Source organism: Macaca nemestrina, chromosome 10 (assembly GCF_043159975.1).
Source record: "Macaca nemestrina isolate mMacNem1 chromosome 10, mMacNem.hap1, whole genome shotgun sequence".
Lineage (NCBI taxonomy): Eukaryota > Metazoa > Chordata > Mammalia > Primates > Cercopithecidae > Macaca > Macaca nemestrina.
The window spans coordinates 109,666,852-109,685,075 of NC_092134.1; the positions used below are offsets into that span (position 1 = coordinate 109,666,852).

The window sequence follows — 18,224 nt, forward strand, 5'->3', positions numbered from 1 at the left end:
TTACATTATCATCTTAAAAAGAAAATGAAACAATTAGGGCCTATTAGCAATAACCTTTTCTAACTCTCCGGGCAGCCACTGACATGAATGTCCAAGATGACAGCAGCACCGCACAATTAGAAAGGCTGAACCTGCATGAGCCAAGCCTTTCCTTGCAACCTTTCCTCTATCCCTCTATCAAGTAAAAATGGCAGACCCAGTTAGACTCACAGAGCACTGGCCCTATGGTTTCAATGATAAAAAACAAACAAACAAAAAAGAAACTTACACAAAAGAAGTATCCAGAATATAGACAGCACTCTTTTTGTTTTTTCACATTTATATTTTAGGGAACAGTTTTGGGGAAGGGGATACAATGCTGCCTTACAAAGGACATAGAAGTCCCTTGTTTGAGCTACCAACCTCTTAGCCACACAGAAAAATGTCAGTCATCCGTTTGTTAGGACCCAAATCTCCTTCTACTGCTCACAATATGCAACACACATTTTAAGGGGCTGTTGAAATAGAAAAACAAAGGAAGCCCTTGAAATAGAAGCTGATCTTCCTTGTCTTGCCCTTCCTTTACCACGGTGCCTGCATGCATGCCTTAAAGCACTGCCACATTGTTTCCACATGCTCAGGCCCTTGAAACTTGTGCCAAAGCATTGCAAAATAAAACTGCATAAACATCACATTTCAAAACATCAGCTAGTAATGGTGGGTCAGTCCTGTGGGCCAGAATAATCATTAATTAAATCATAACCTACAAACGTCCCTGACCTGAGTTATTTTTTCAAATAATAAGAACAGGCATTGAATACGTTGGGGCCATGGGCGTATTTCAGAAAGATACCAGTGTAATTCATTCTGAAAAACCATTAAAAATGACTGTCCTTTTGCCACTTTCAGGAGTCACAAAACAATTTCACAAGCAGAAAACAGTTTAAAAGATTAATTTTTTTCCCATTTTTTCCAAAATCAACATGTAATTGCACAGGCATTATTGAACTGCATAAAATCAATACAAGAGAGGTGTATAACGCTGGAGGTTTCTTTAAAAAGAGCTTAGAGCTCACTTTCCTTGGACCACATGGAGATAATGCCCTCACACAAATGTACTACAAACTGGATACATATTACTAGGGTTACTTACCTTATAAAAGCTGAATTTATTCCTCTTGGCCAGAAGTCACAAATGGCTGAAGTAAAACTCCCTTCATTTGTTCTTCCAGCGAGCCAAAGCAAGCCTCCCATTAACCCGGTCCATTGCAGATAATCTCACCCAGCACAGGCTCCCCTGCTTTCCCCAGTTCCCAGCCCAGCAAGGATAATCACATTCCGGTGGGGAGTGAACAGATGGTGGATTCCATGGTAACCAGCCCTCCTAAGGCGATTGGTAGAAGTGTGTGACTACTGCTTATTGGGTAACAATCGCTGTCTTTGTGCTCCAGCCTTGCAAATCCTAAAGGAAGGAACATATATAGCCACTCACATGCGCAGGGCTTGCCTAGCAGGTGTTTGGCTATTTAAACAAGTCAGTGCAGCCCAACTAAAAGCTTTCCAGCAAATTTACCCTTGGTGGTACAAACTCCTGACATTTCAGATAGCTAGCTCTGCTCATTCAGGGAGAAAGGTCACAAGAGGCTTGACTTGACAAACAGAAAATAAAACCTCAAAGTTAACTTGAAAACTAAAGATAAAGCATTCTAGAAAAGTAAGCTTCATCAGCAAGTTGTTTTATGATTTGGAATCCACATCAGAACTGAAACTGCTTTTATAAGGATTTTTTAAAACAAATATAATACTCAAACTTGGAAAAAATGTTAATTTGAAAATAAAGTTTTCAAAAATCAATTGTGTTATAAATGAATAATTTCTGGGCAAACATACATTCATTTTTACTGCATTAATTGAACTTTGTGGGGAGAGGCGGTGCTGGATTTAAAATTTTCATCCAGAGTCCTACCCAGTTATAGGATTAAAATATCTTAATTTTATACTATCTACTGCATTTACTCTGTTTCAGTATATGAAGGTTAAACACTGATTCTGCTGAACAGTTGCCCACCCCGTGGTCTTCATGAGGGAATCACAGATTAAGTCCTTGGAAGATCAAATTGGCTGAAAACCAAATATACCACATAAAAACCAACTATTAGAGGTAAACTATAAATCTAGAAAATATAAAACTATAGGCACTCAAAATGTCCATTATTGACACCAGCCTGAGTAACACAGTGAGACCCTGTCTCCACAGAAAATTTTTTAAAAAATTAGCCAGGTGTGGTGGTGCCCACCTGTAGTCCCAGCTCCTCAGAAGGCTGAGGTGGGAGGATTGCTTGGGCCCAAGAGGTCAAGGGTGTAGTGAGCCATGACTGCATCATTGTATTTCAGCCTGGGTGATAGACAGACCTTGTCTCCAAGAAAATAAAAAATAAAGAATAAAAAATAAATGGCAAAGAAAATAATTAGGATAAGCCAAAAAAGAAAATGAAACAAAAACAGTGTATTGTGACTAGACTTTTAGGTATTAATTACCTCCTTACTCTATAGTAACTCCCTATCTTAATTTCAAAGTTCTTTTCTTGGTACGAACCAGAAATGAGACACGAACACCAAAAGGAAAAAGACAAAAATTATTTCAAATAGATGATATGATTCTATTTCTCCTAAATAAGATCCATTTTATAGATACCTAGCCCCCCCTCAAAAAAAATTAAAAGAATGAAGTACAATATTACTTATAGTACCAGAAGTTTAGTGAGGTAATCATATACAAATATATCAACATAATTCCTTTATAAGGGCAAAACTATCAGAATACCAGTAAGACTGGATTCATAATGGCAACAGAAAGTATAGAAATAATATTATCTAGAAATGTGTGTGAACTATTTGGGGGAAAAAATGAACTCTAAGAGAAATAAAGGAAAGCTAAACAGCGACATAATGTGTTGAAGAATAAGAATATCCATTTTATAGATGCCAAGTCTTCCCTATTTACCAAATAGTCTCCTAGTAAAATTTCCAACATACTCTAAAAAATCAATTTAACAAAGTGACTGTAAAGTTTATTTAAAATTTTTAAAAATAGATAAAAATGGCTGGGTGCGGTGGCTCACCCCTGTAATTCCAGCACTTTGGGGGGCCGAGGTGGGCGGATCAGGAGGTCAGTAGTTCGAGACCAGCTTGGCCAATATGGTAAAACCCCATCTCTACTAAAAATACAAAATTAGCCAGGCGTAGTGGCGCATGCCTGTAATCTCAGCTACTCGGGAGGTTGAGGCAGGAGAACCGCTTGAACCCAGGAGGCGGAGGTTGCAGGAGAATTGCTTGAACCCGGGAGGCGGAGCCAAGTTGCGCCAATGCACTCCAGCCTGGGCAACAGATCAAGACTCCGTCTCAAAAATATTTAAAAAGGCCGGGCACGGAGGCTCACGCCTATAATCCCAGCACTTTGGGAGGCTGAGGCGGGTGGATCACGAGGTCAGGAGATCGAGACCGTCCTGGCTAACATGGTGAAACCCCGTCTCTACTAAAAATACAAAAAAAAAATTAGCCGGGCGTGGTGGCGGGCACCTGTAGTCCCTGCTACCCGGGAGGCTGAGGCAGGAGAATGGTGTGAACCCGGGAGGTGGAGCTTGCAGTCAGCCGAGATCGTGCCACTGCACTCCAGCCTGGGAGACAGAGCAAGACTCCATCTCAAAAATAAATAAATAAATAAAACATAAAAATATGAAAGAAAATTCTACATGAGTTGTAATAGTAATAATGATGGGTGAAGTAACTGTACCATGTTTTTAAAACATCTTATAAATACCATGAATACATTAATACTTCCCAAATATATGACTCCAGGACAAATCTCTCTCCCTGTGAATTCCACACTCTTACTTCTGACTACCTATTGAACATCCTGGACTTGGATGTTTAATAAGCATCTCAAGTCCGGGTGCGGTGGCTCACGCCTGTAATCCCAGCACTTTGGGAGGCCGAAGCGGATAGATCACCTGAGGTCAGGAATTCGAGACCAGCCTAATCAATATGGTGAAACCCCATCTCTACTAAAAATACAAAAATTAGCCGGGCATTGGTGGTACGTGCCTGTAATCCCAGCTACTCAGGAGGCTGAGACAGGAGAATTGCTTGAAACCAGGAGGCAGAGGTTGCAGTGAGCTGAGATAGTGCCACTGCACTCCAGCCTGGGCGACAGAGCGAGACTCCGTCTCTTTAAAAAAAAAAAAAAGGCATCTCAAATATAACATTTCAAAACCCAATTCCCCATTTAATCTTCAAATCTGGTCCTCCTGTGTCCTTCCTTGTGTTTGGAAATGGCAACTCTATCCTTCTAGTCACTCAAGTCACTCAGCCTGGGAGGCCATCCTTCACTGCTCTCTGACATTTTATATCCAACTGTCCCCTCGTGTCCTGGGTATTTCTTCAAATTCAGCCACTTCTTACACCTCCACCATTCCCCCTTGGTGTAGGCCACACCATCTCTCACCTGGATCCCTTAACTTCCTAATTAGACTCTCTGCCCCCATCTTGTACCCTACAGGCTAAAATACCATTGAGATAAGGTCAATTCTCTTCATAAAACTGGCTTTCCCATTTTAATGGGAATAGAAGTCCCAATCTGTATGATGGCTTAAAAAGCCCTTGATAACCTGACCCCACCCACATTAACTCACTTATCTCCTACAACCCCTCCTGACTTCCCTGAGCTCTCGAGGCAGAGTCTGACATTTTTGTTCTCTCCTCTACACTTTCTCAGTAAGTTGGACACTGATGGTGTTTACCACAGGGCAAAGTTATTTGTACACATCTCTTCTTCAGACTGTGAGCACCTCAAGGCCAGGGACAGTGCCACTGTGAACCATTTGTTAACAGCAAGCCAAGGTCCTTGTACACAGTGTGAATTTAGTAAATCTGATGAATGACTAAAGACTGTTTTAAAATTCTAGTGCAAATTTAGAGGTACCTAAGAATCCAGAATTAGAAGAATGGTGATGCAAATATTAATGTATACACAACTGACACACTCTTATGCAGTTATTAAAATATGGTCATGGCCGGGCACGGTGGCTCACGACTGTAATCCCAGCACTTTAGGAGGTCAAGGCAGGCGGATCACAAGGTCAGGATCTCGAGACCATCCTGGCTAACATGTGAAATCCTGTCTCTACTAAAAATGCAAAAAATTAGCCGGGTGTGGTGACGGGCACCTGTAGTCCCTGCTACTTGGGAGGCTGAGGCAGGAGAATCTCTTGAACCCGGGAGGCAGAGGTTGCAGTGAGCCGAGATCGCGCCACTGCACTCCACCACCTGGGTAACAGAGCAAGACTTCGTCTCAAAATAAAATAAAATAAAATAAGATCAGAAAGACTATGTGGCAAAGGGGAAATGTTTATATTAACAAGTACTGTTTACTGGTCCCTAGTATGTGCTAGACACTATAATAAACACTTCACAAATATTTTATATAAACCTCACAGGGCCTATGAAGTAGGGATTATTATCTTCATGTTTTAGGTATAGAACTGAGATTCAGAATTTAAGCTCTTTGCCCTTGGTCTCACCGTTGCAACGAGAACCTTATTTGTCTGAGACCAAAGCTTGGATCTAAGTCACTACGCTACACCACCTCCCAGAAGTGGGAGGAAAAACAAATACAAAACTGAATACCCACTACGAATAAACACTATGCATTTGCAATGATATAAAAATATATATATTTTTTTTTTGGAGACAGGCTCTCACTTTGTCACCCATGCTGAAGTACAATGGCACAGTCTTGGCTCACTGCAGCCTCAACGTTCCAGGCTCAACTGATCCTCCTGCCTCAGCCCCTCAAGTAGTTGGGACTACAGGCACGTGCCACCACACCCAGTTAATTTTTCTGTATTTTTAGTACAGACGGAGTTTCGCCATGCTGGCTTGAGCTCAAGCGATCTACCTGCCTCGGCCTCCCAGTGTTGGGATTACAGGATTCTTGCCGAGCAGAGAAGAGAATCTTAGCAACAAACGGCCAGGCTTACCTAGGCTTCAAAATTTTCAGAGTACCTGTGAGGGAGAAATATTGAACTTATTTATCTTCTCCAGTTTCCAAAATTTTTAATGTCAAATTATAATTTTATAATCTTCTAAAAATATATTTACTCCTCCTATACGTATTTTTTAATGTTCACTCCACCATGTTCTTGGGAAGATCTACAAACAAGTGAGACAATAAAAAAACTAAAAAGAATTGGCACAGTTTTTAGAGAATTGATGCCATGGGAAAAAATGACTCAGAAAGGAAAAATAAAGGCAGATCTATGAAAGGTGAGTAAGGAATAGTAATGTCCTCTGGAGCTCCAAGTTCACCTCCAAGTGTTCTGGTATTATCATCATTATAGTATCCCTTCAAACCACACTGCCCAGAATCTAATTATAGGGCCTGAAACCTAAGTGTAGGGCATGTGACGAACAGCCAACAATCTCCATAAAGGTTCTTAAGATAAAAAGGCGTTGGAAGCAGGAGCCTGATAATTTATCTTTCTCAAATACCGGGCAGGCGGCAACTTTGCCTTGAATATCTGCTGTTGCAGCCATTGTGCCAGCTAGGCAGAGATGGAATAATCTCGGGAGCATTTTTCCATTTCCCTTCGTGGCTGAATATGCCTAATTCCATTTGCCCTTACTCCTCCTTTCTCTTTCCTTTTGTAAGAGGCTTTACCCAGGAAATCAGAGGTTCCCAAACTTTTCAAATCAGAGCATCTCAGTAACTTCTGCACAGTGACCCGGGGCAGGAGCAATTACTTAGAGTTCCACTGATTAAGTGGTTTGGTACAAAAAAACTAATAACTGCTGGGCACAGTGTCTCACGCCTGTAATCCCAGCACTTTGGGAGGCCAAGGTGGGCAGGTCACGAGGTAAGGAGTTCGAGACCAGCCTGACCAACATGGTGAAACCCTGTCTCTACTAAAAATACAAAAATTAGCTGGGCATGGTGGTGCATGCCTGTGGTCCCAACTACCTGGGAGGCTGAGGTGGGAGAATCACTTGAACCCAGGAGGCAGAGGTGGCAGTAAGCCGAGATCACATCACTGCACTCCAGCCTGGGCGACAGAGATTCTGTCTCAAAACAAACAGACAAACAAACAAAAAACGAATAACTACCTTTGACTTAGCAACTTAGCAATATTTGAGAATATAACAAATAATAATTTCAAGAAAAAAAATCGCACTTTTATTCTATTCCTAAATCACTCCTACTACTTACTAATGGGATGTGGATGTACCCTGCCAACCTCTCATACCATAGGATCCTATTAAACATCGCAAACCTCATTTCCTCTCCCAAGTTGATTTTCACCAGCTTGTTATCATGGTACCCACCAAACCCTCGACTCCGCAAAATATGCCACTATCAAAAGAAATATATTGCAATCAAATATTTTTTAAAAGGGAACTATCTAGAGGTAGGAGTTCGCACAGTATTTGATAGATGTTGTTGTTTTTCCCTTGAAATTTTTAAATACCCTGCAGACAGCACTCCTGTGAGTTGGCAGTGATACCCAAAGTACCTAGGCACATAATTTTGGGAGTTATGTGTTTAAGCCCTTAGCCTCTATAATTAGGGAGTCCAACTACAACTCCCTAATTACAAATTCAGAAACCCAGACTCCAGTTCCTGTTTAGCCAGCCCTATGACACAGGCAAGACATTTACTCTGTCTGCTCCTGTGCAATTCAGTCACAAAAGGAGGACGCTGGCTTAGACCATCTCCAAAGTTCTCTTCAGCTCTAAAATAATGAGAATAAATGTTAGAGGAGAGTCTTACTGAGTCGAGAAGAAGAAAAAAGCTTGAAGCAGCAAAGACAAGAAACATTTATTTTCCAGAAGGAAATCGCATATTAAAATTTAAAATAACATACTTCTGCATACTACCCTTACATGTGGTATGACTGAAAGGCTTGAGCAGGAGGTATTGCTCAAGTACCAGTTGAAATGGCAATTGTACCTGCACAATGACATGCAATTTAGGGTGTACTTTCAGTAAAAATGCCACAAGCTCTGCTACTGGTTTTACTTGTCTTTCCATGTTCTCTTTCCATTCTTGCTGAGACTCCTTCTTGACAAACAGTTTATATTGTGAATTGACCAGATATTGTTAGTGTTGCCTGTGACTATGAAACACTCAAATTACCTATCCTAATTGGGGATCAAACATATCAATGAACCCAAAAAGCCTAAACAGCAGAGCTAACCAATTACAGATATTGAAACCACAAAATACAGTATCTATAAAGAGGTGGCATCTCCTTAGATATTTTCTATACATTACCAATAATTTTGCATTTTTGGTTAATATTCTATGAATTTGTTTTGTTTTAATTTAATGGGGTTTTTATAATTCGTGTCATAAAAGTGACTTAGAGCAAAAATGTATTTGCAGGGTACAGAGTACTTTATAAGGAAGATAAAACACATTGAAATATTAATAAATTGAACTTTTCCGCCCAGTTTGCAAGGGGTTAAGGTTAAGAATCTAAAGCCTAATTTGATAGAAACTTTTTTAGTGGGAGCAATACCTCCTGCTCAAGCCTTTCATTCCTCTCCTGTGGTTAGCATTTCAGAGAAGTACTTGTTGTTCCAGGACTTGCCCAAGTATACACTGCCAAAAAAACAACCAACATTGACTAGGGAAGTCTATGCGAGGAGGTCTTATATTTCTAGCCCTTTTCTATTCATGTCCAACCATCAAAAAACTCACCCAGATCTACCAATGCCCCAGGGATATTTTTAATTAAAGTTTGAAAGATAATGTGGCTTAGTCAAATAAGAATAATGAGATTTAGTTCTTTACATCATTAGATTGTTTGTTACTGTCTTCATTATAGTAATATTCCCTATCCTTCCAAATCCTTAATATTGATTCTAAAACAAAGGTGGGAGGAAATTACACAAGCACCTAGGCCCTGCCTTCCACACTCTTAATTCTTATCCACATTTTTTTTCAAAAAGTGATTCATAGATAATTGAAGTCTAGATATTTTAATTCTTCTTTCCTTAAGAAAATTTCTGAAATATATGAAAATGAAGACTCTACAAGGATATATGTAAGACATATGTATAACATATATAGATGTATTAATTACATTAACAAATCTAAAATATGTGTGGAGTGTAAAACAGAAAAAGGGCTAATAATAAAGAACGTTCTATAAATGAGGCTTCTAATAATATGCAAAGTTCCATTCTAAACTCCACAGACATAAAAGCATACGTTACCCCTTTTTCTTGATGAGTTTTTGATATGTATGAGAAATAAAGACATTTAACTTTTGTTGTAGGGGGTTGGGGAGAGGAGCTAACAAGATAGATGTATAGCACCAGGTAAACAGCAAAGATATATCACACAGACATTCTGCAAAAGCTAATACATTACCAACATTATGAACCTTCATTCATATTTTAGGGCTGAGATCAGGCCAGAATAAAAAGTATAATTCAAGCTTTGTGCTGATAAAACCCAATGCTGAATGGTTAATCCTTGCTGCTCAAAAAATATCCTAAAGGACCAAAGCATGCAAACAACTATGGCTTTAGGTTCAAACTTAAACAAAAACTGTTTCACTCAAGTTCTACAGGGTTGCATTTTTGAAGAGAGAAAGCAAATTCAGCAAAAATGTAATGATCACTTGAATGTTTATTGTTGATACCAGGGAGTTATTTATGACCTCTCATCTGATCTTTTAAAATCAATCCTAACTTTACTTTTCTACCCCAAGCCCAAATCCCAGAAAGAATAAAGTATTGAAAAGCGAGGGTGGCCGGGCGCGGTGGCTCACGCCTGTAATCCCAGCACTTTGGGAGGCCGAGGCGGGCGGATCACGAGGTCAGGAGATCGAGACCATCCTGGATAACACGGTGAAACCCCGTCTCTACTAAAAAATACAAAAAATTGGCTGGGCACGGTGGCGGGCGCCTGTAGTCCCAGCTACTCGGGAGGCTGAGGCAGGAGAATGGCGTGAAGTCGGGAGGCGGAGCTTGCAGTGAGCCGAGATCGGGCCACTGCACTCCAGCCTGGGCGACAGAGTGAGACTCCGTCTCAAAAAAAAAAAAAAGAAAAGCGAGGGTGGCCAAGCCTGGTGGGCAAGAGTCCCTTAAGACTAGGACTGAGGTGCATCTAATTATGACATTTGAAGATAACTGAATTTGAGGTTTTGTATGCAGCAAGGGTGTGTATGCAGGGTAGGCAGAGTGTGTGTGTGCGCACATGCATGCACACAAACAGATATGCAGCAGTGATATGCAAGGCGGGTGAGATCAATGTGTGTGTGCAGGAGGATATGGAAGGAGGTGGTGGAGGGGGTTCTGAAAAGCTTCTTCTTTTTCTTTTTTCTTTTTTTTTTTTTTGAGACAGAGTCTCGCTCTGTCGCCCAGGCTGGAGTGCAGTGGTGCAATCTCGCCTCACTGCAAGCTCTGCCTCCCGGGTTCACGCCACTCTCCTGCCTCAGCCTCCCAAGTAGCTGGGACTACAGGTGCCCGCCACCATGCCTGGCTAATTTTTTGTATTTTTTAGTAGAGACGGGGTTTCGCCGTGTTAGCCAGGACAGTCTAGATCTCCTGACCTTGTGATCCGCCTGCCTCGGCCTCCCAAAGTGCTGGGATTACAGGCGTGAGCCACTGCGCCCAGCCCTGAAAAGCTTCTTAATCGCCCTGCAAGTTTTATTTCATAAATGCTCTGGGTTCTTTTCTAAGATAACCAAGGCATAACCAGTTAAATATGGGGCAAATCATGATTGGTTAATGCTGTGAATATAGGTTCACAAACTCTGTGAATGTGAGTATGTGACAAAACAACTTGTTAGCAGGGTGATTTCTAAGCTACAATCTCTGAGCTTTGAGGCTTTCATTTAAGAAATAAACAGGCATAATATTTGGTACCATCGTCTCAGGAAGATCAATGAGATCATGTAGGTGAAACCTCTTTGAATATCTGGAAAACTATGCAGCTATAAGAAGTATTAAGCAGGTTTAAAAATGGGGGGTGGGGGGACTCTATTCTGTGAAGACAGAATGTCAAACAATTGACTTCCTATCGTGAAAAAACAACAACACAGAAGTCTCTTACGAAAAAAACCTCTTGGCCCCATTCATATTACTGTCAAGCTGTCTAAGCTCATTCCTTTCTTGCTTTTCTATGCTTATCAAAAGGGTGGGAGGTCTAGTCACTTCTCACCTCTTAGTCACTCCTCAGCCACATCTATCTGACCCAGCACTCAACTGACACTGCTCCCAGCAAGGCCAGCAGTGACATCTCAGCTCCAAACCCATAGGTCGGGTTCAGTTCTCGCATCCTGGACCCTCTTGGGTGCCAATCACGCCCTCTTTCTTGACCTTTCCTCCCTGGCCTTCTCATAACCAGCTCTCCTGGTTCTCCAGGATTCTGAACACTTCTTTCATCAGCAATTCTGTGCCCTGCTCTCTCCTCCATCACATCTAATAAATCGGGTAAGATCAATAAATGTTCACTGAACAGATGTTCATAAAAACAGATATCACCAGTAAATGTGTTTAGATATTACCGCACAGCAATTCATTGTTAAAATATAAAGTTATCAGTTCAGACATGGAATCCGACTGAATGGCTAGAAGCTCTTAATCTCTGTAAATAAGAAAGCAAACTAAATAATATTTTACTGATTATATGGCTGGAGGTGGGTAAAAGACCTCACCATCCCTCACAAATTGGTCCAATGAACAGTTGTGTAGGTATTTTAACACTTCTTTGCAAAATCCCAGCACCTCTGGGAGGCCAAGGAGGGAGGATCGCGAGCCCAGGAGTTCAAGACTAGCCTGGACAACATAGCGAGATCTCATCTCTACAAAAACAAAATAAAAAAGTTAGCCAGCTTTGGGAGGCCGAGACGGGCGGATCACAAGGTCAGGAGATCGAGACCACCCTGGCGAACACAGCAAAACCCCGTCTCTACTTAAAAAATACAAAAAACTAGCCGGGCGAGGTGGCGGGCGCCTGTAGTCCCAGCTACTCAGGAGGCTGAGGCAGGAGAATGGCGTGAACCTGGGAGGCGGAGCTTGCAGTGAGCTGAGATCCAGCCACAGCACTCCAGCCTGGGCGACAGAGCGAGACTCCATCTCAACAACAACAACAACAAAAAAGTTAGCCAGGTGTGGTGGCATACACCTGTAGTCCTAGCTACTCGCAAGGTTGAGGCGGGAGGATTGCTTGAGCACAGGAATTTGAAGCTGCATTGATCGCACCACTGCACTCCAGCCTGGGCAACATAGCTAGACCAACTCTTAAAAAACACTTCCCTGATGAAATTTGACTACAAAGCTCATTCCTGCCTCAGACCCTTTACATTTGCAGTTCCCTCTACCTAAGACATTTTCATCCAGATCTTCCTCTTGTTTCTTCAGTACACTTCATTCAAATCTGCTGAATGCCACTTCCTCAGGTGTTTCCTTCCCCACCACCCTATCAAAAATAGTACTATTCCCACCTCTGTCACTTTCTATCTATTCCAATGCCTTGCTTGTTGTTTAAGGTATCACTGCCCAACATTATACTGAACATTTCTTTTTCCCTTGCTTTAATTTATGGCTCCTACCCTAAAAGGTAAAATCCATACAGACAGGGGGCTTTGTCTTGTTTACCAAGAAATCTCCAGTGTCTGGCACGCAGTAGGTGCTCATTAAATCTTTGTTGAAGGAACAAATAAAAAACGGCTGGGCATGAAGGTAATGCTAAGCCTGGGCGGCACCACTGTTGATTATTCAGGAGGTAACTGTGGACCTGGGTCACTGACACATCTGAGCTAATGGAGTGGAGGTGGGTGACAAGTGTCTGAAGCAGGTCAAGCAGCAAGAATGCTTTCTAGTCCTGATGAGCTGCCAGACAGGAAGCCTATGTCCCAGGACTAATAACCCTGGCTCATCAGATTACCACACCTTCTCCAGGACAACAGAGTAGGGCTCAAAGGAAAGCGGTGTGACAGCCTGGGAGACAATGAGGACCCTGCAGAGGTCACTGACTTTCTCCATGCTTTTTGAGGAAACTTGAAAGAGAAGTCCATTCTTAACAAAACTGGAAATCAAGTGAAACATTTAAAAAACTAAGGAAAACAAAGGAAAACAAAAACTCCTTTTTCCATATCTCCCTATTTCTCTGCTATATTGCCAGGTAGCTGGACGCTGACTGCCCAGTGACTTTGATGCTAGATTTCTACCTTCCTGGCTGTGACCCAGACATCTTGTGACCTAAATCTGGCAGTCATCTAAATCCCAACCGGGTGCAATGAGCTCAGACCAGAGTTTTCACCTTGAAAACTGAAATAGAGTCAGCAGGCCTGGGTGTCCATAATAGCTGCCCAGTCCATAAGCATCCAACTACATTCTCTTAGAGTCTGTTCCACCTTCACTGTCTGTTCCTGGAAGGCAAGGCTGCCCGAGGTGGCGCAGCACCAGCCTTTCACCTTTGCTAAAGCTAGAAGAAATACTGATTCCCATGCTTGCTGCGACTGCTTTTTAAAAAACTTTGTGAACCAGGAATTAAGGTTTTATTTTAAAAATTATAAGAGAAATAACCAAAAATATAACCAACATAGCTTATTTCCCATCATCTAGAGGTAACTGCCAATGATACCTTTTCCTATCATTTTGGTATACATTCATATACCTCTACACATGAATATATCACAAATGTATTATGTTTATAAAGCAGCATATTGTACATCCTGCTCTAACACTTTTATCATAAACTATAGCAATTTCAAAGACACATTCTGTGGAACATATTTGTAAGTATATTTAAAATATGAGTTGCAACTAACATCAATTGTTTTGATAAAAAGAAGAAATTAAAATCCACTATAAAACCATTGTGTAGACATAATCACAATCAGCATTTTGGTGCATTTCTGAAAGGTATTGTGTGACACATATCAGAATTAGGGTTTTTCTGAATATTGTGCTCTGTAACAAATTTTATGAAATGATTTCGACCGAAGAGTCTGCTTTGTATTTTCTCAATCATGTCAGGTAGTTGCGGTTAAAAGGAGACTTTGATGTGTAATTAAGCCACTTAATTAACTTTTATTTCATAGAGGTTGGCACTATTTATGAACCTAATTTCTGTAACAGCCCAATAAATGTCAATACATTCATTTCAAGTTTCTTTAAATAAACACTCTGCCAAGAAGGCTTGCCACCTGATTCAAAGAAGACCTGTCAGCTGATGTACACTTTCCTCCTGCAAGTTAAGCTAATTCATTGTCCAGAGTCACTATCTTTCTAAAAAGGTTTTTAATAGTCTCCAAAGTGCTGTTCACTTTAGAAAATTTTCAACCATCAGCTGAATAGTGATTCATGCTGGATAAAACTCATGAATGTTAACAAGCAATTGGGATGCTATAATTTGGTTCTTTTCTTTTAAAAATGGACAACGCAGTATCTGAAGGAACTGTAATGCCAGAGAAATGGCAAAAACATGCAGAGACATAATCCAGTCCACACTTCCGCTGCCCCTGGACCAAAATAACAAATTGCCATTGCTAGAAAGAGGATCAGTGTTACTTTTGATTTAACATATAAAACAGGATTTAAGATTTTCAGTTAAAGTAGCATACCTAGGAACATTATAGCTCACAATGTTCATGATGGGCTATAGTGACGTATACGATGTATATGTACCAAGGAAACCCTGAGGCATTCTTATTCAGATATAGTTTCACAAACATAAGAAATGAAACCTTTACCGTATCAGCAGGAACATACATTTTCTGAAATGCATTAGAGAGAAGGACAAAAGTTCCTTACCAAGGAAAAAAGGTTAAAAAAAATTATTAGGTGTTTCAAGGGATGGGACTTTCTGTACCTGGTACCATGTCATGCTCTCAATTCTATTCAACAAACATTTACCAAGAATGTTATACCACACACAGACAATTAAAAGAGGCTTATAGACCTCAGAAGCCTAAGACAATGATCCTCAAAGTGCGGTTCCTGGACTGGCAGCACTATGGCATTATTTACTAGATCTTAAATTGCAAATTCATTTCCTTTAGTACATGTAGGGCTATTTGACCTTTCTCTCTCTACTTAGAGTTTAATTATTTCCTTAAGGTGGAAGCTTATATCTTCATAATTTGTTTCTAATATGTTCCTATAATGCCTATATATCTTTCCAATTTTATAGTTTGTTCTTTTTTTATTTTTATTTTTTAACTGGCAGAAGGTATTCCAGCATCCATTACTCTTCGTACCGGCCAAAACCAAAAGTCTTTCATGGAAGTCTTTACCTCAGTGCTTACTTAAAAATCCAATGGGTCATTGAAAAGAGTGAGTAAAACAAAACAAATCAGGCAGGGTAAAAGGTCTCCAGTCTGGTGAACTGTGTAGACTGACTGAAAAGACACCCCAGCGCACACACAGAACACAGCAGATACTGCAGTTGAAGAACTCTGTTTTGAATGGATGACTCCTCTGATACTTGCTTTCACTCCTGTGAAAGGAACTATAATCCAACCTTTCCTGATTTTTAGTAGAAAGAAATTTATGGGAAAAGTGCAGCTAGGAAGATTATACCCACAGACACACATACTGCTTCCATCTAGCAATGTGAAGCCATTTCCTTCTCTTTCCCTGCAGGAATGTATACATCCCAGCTGCTGCCATCCCATTAAAAAAGACTGATAAGGCCAGGCGTGGTGGCTCATGCCTGTAATCCCAGCACTTTGGGAGGCCGAAGCAGGTGGATCACAAGGTCAGGAGTTCAAGACCAGCCTGGCCAATATGGTGAAACCCTGTCTCTACTGAAAATACAAAAATTAGCCGGGTGTGGTGGCAGGTACCTGCAGTCCCAACTACTCGGGAGGCTGAGGCAGGATAATTGCTTGAACCTGGGAGGTGGAGGATGCAGTGAGCCGAGATCCCAGCACTGCACTCCACCCTGGGTGACAGAGCAAGGCTGTCTCAAAAAAAAAAAAAAAAAGACTGATAAAAATCTCTTTTCCTACAATATATATTTTCTATTTTATCTCACTATACTATACTAGATAAAATAGAAAACATAGTCTATGCCTGAGACAATTTAAGAAAAACTACAAAAAGCATCTGAGATAGTTTAGATTCTGGAAATGTCAAATGTCAGAATTTTTAGTCAAAACTGTAGAGATTACAAAGTTGCCACTAAAATATAGTGGGCAAAGGATAGTCACTCCAAATGGGACAAAAAATGAATCTTGATTCCTACCTCTCATCATTCACGCAGATCAATTACAGATGAGTCATAGACCTAAATGTGAAAGGTAAAACAGTAAAGCTTCTGGAAATACTATAGGAAAATACCTTTATGACCTTCAGGTACGCAAAGTTTTTAAAACAGGATACAGAGACCTAACGGTAAAGGAAAAGACTGAAACTGTTCAAAGGATACCAAGTATGAAAAAGAAAGCCTTAGAGGAGAAAAACACGTTTAGCTCATATCTCTGACATACAGAATACATGAAGAACTCGGACAACTTAACAAGACAAAAAAATGTTTTTAATAGGCCAAAGTCTTGATTTTTTTTAATATAAATAAAATAACCTCATTGAGCTTGCTTTCTCCACACGAAAAATAGGGTCTTATCACCTATCTTATAAGATTGTTCTCAGGATCAGGAATAATGTGTATATAACACAAACCACCGTGTCTAATAGGTGCTCAATAAGCAATAATACAAGGAGTTCGCAGACACAATATCACTCAGAATCAATCATCAACCCCTTTTATACACAAACTTTCCTCTCGTAAAATCAAGATAACTGTAAAATCAAGATAATGTTCCACCTGACCTGCCAAATAAGTCTGTAGCATTTCTGCTATAGAAAGACATAGGAGGTAAAACTACTCATTGAATATACGTGAACTTCCAAAGAAAATTACGCAGTTTGATCATTCCCACTTGAATATGAAAAGAGTTGTTGATTTAGTCATCAGTGAAACTGTACAAGAACTGGGTCATGACATTTGATTATTCAGCTACTTTATGAACTCCATATGCAACTGCAGCTGTCAGCTCTAATACCAGAGGATCAAATGAGTTGGAAAGATTAAACAAATGGGCAGGAGAGATGCCAAGAAGGGTATAAACTCCTGGACAGGAGTCCAGTTGGTTCAGTTACAAAGTTGATCCTTAGAAGACTTATGTGCACTACAGGCATACACTGAAGAGAAGCATATGACAGGCTGAGATGCATGAAATACAAAAAAAGAAAAGAAAAGAAAATGAAGGCAAATACAGGAGGAAAAAAAATTAGTATGGTTTTCAGACTAACTCTGAGTCTACTTTTAGTCTTACAAATGAATATACTCACTACTTATCACAGAGAATAAAATATAGGTTCTATAATAAATCCCACTGTTACTTTTTTTTTTTTTTTTTTTTGAGACAGAGTCTCACCCTGTCACCCAGGCTGGAGTGCAGTGGCACAATCTCAGCTCACTGCAACCTCCGCCTCCCGGGTTCAAGCGATTCTCCTGTCTCAGCCTCCTGACTAGCTGGGACTACAGGCAAGCGCCACCACACCGAGCTAATTTTTGTATTTTTAGTAGAGATGGTGTTTCACCATGTTGGCCAGGCTGGTCTCGAACTCCTGACCTCATGATCTGCCCACCTTGGCCTCCTAAAGCGCTGGGATTACAGGCGTGAGTCACTGTGCTCAGCCAACTTATTTTTTAATATTAACATATATCTGGGATTTAATACAAATCAGATAATGTATTTTTAAACAAAAAAATCAGGTTGTTGCCTATACTACACCATCTAAGCTCACAAAGGGAACACAAAGAATGGGCAAATAAAAAAAGAAATCCCCTGAGATCTTGAAGTCAAATTAAAAAAAAAAAAAAAAAACACCTCAAATTTTCTGGTCTAAAATTACTTGAAGATAAGGCTTCAAACTTCCAAATTCTGACCATATAATCATATTACCCTAGCTATTTCTCTTCTATTATTATCTTTATGACTGTAAGTTTTAAATAGAAGGCACACTTAAGAATTTATAAGTAACTCAAAGTACTCTAAACTCAGTTCTATTCATTCCCCAAGAAAGGTCAGTACACCATCTTGGTGCAAGTCTGTGACACAGAAACTTTTTACAATGTCACAATGTTAAAAAACAAAAAGCCTTTTTTCTCTCTCTCTCTTTTTTTTTTCTGTGGCTGAATTATTTGGGAAAATCTAAGGCCA

At 40.3% G+C, this 18,224-nt stretch overlaps 1 protein-coding gene across 6 annotated transcripts in view; it reads right to left on the reverse strand.

The window, feature by feature from the left end:
- LOC105484288 (FYVE, RhoGEF and PH domain containing 4) overlaps positions 1-18,224 on the reverse strand; it is a 261,001-nt gene that overhangs the window by 148,249 nt on the left and 94,528 nt on the right. For 2 of the 6 annotated variants that reach the window (XM_071071907.1, XM_071071908.1), the window contains exon 1: positions 1,133-1,663. The exons of 3 other annotated variants lie outside the window; for them this stretch is intronic. The gene's annotated coding sequence lies outside the window, so the exon portion shown is untranslated. Of the gene's footprint in view, positions 1-1,132; positions 1,664-18,224 lie in introns of those variants that run through there. One more of the 6 variants, XM_071071909.1, reaches the window with a different exon arrangement.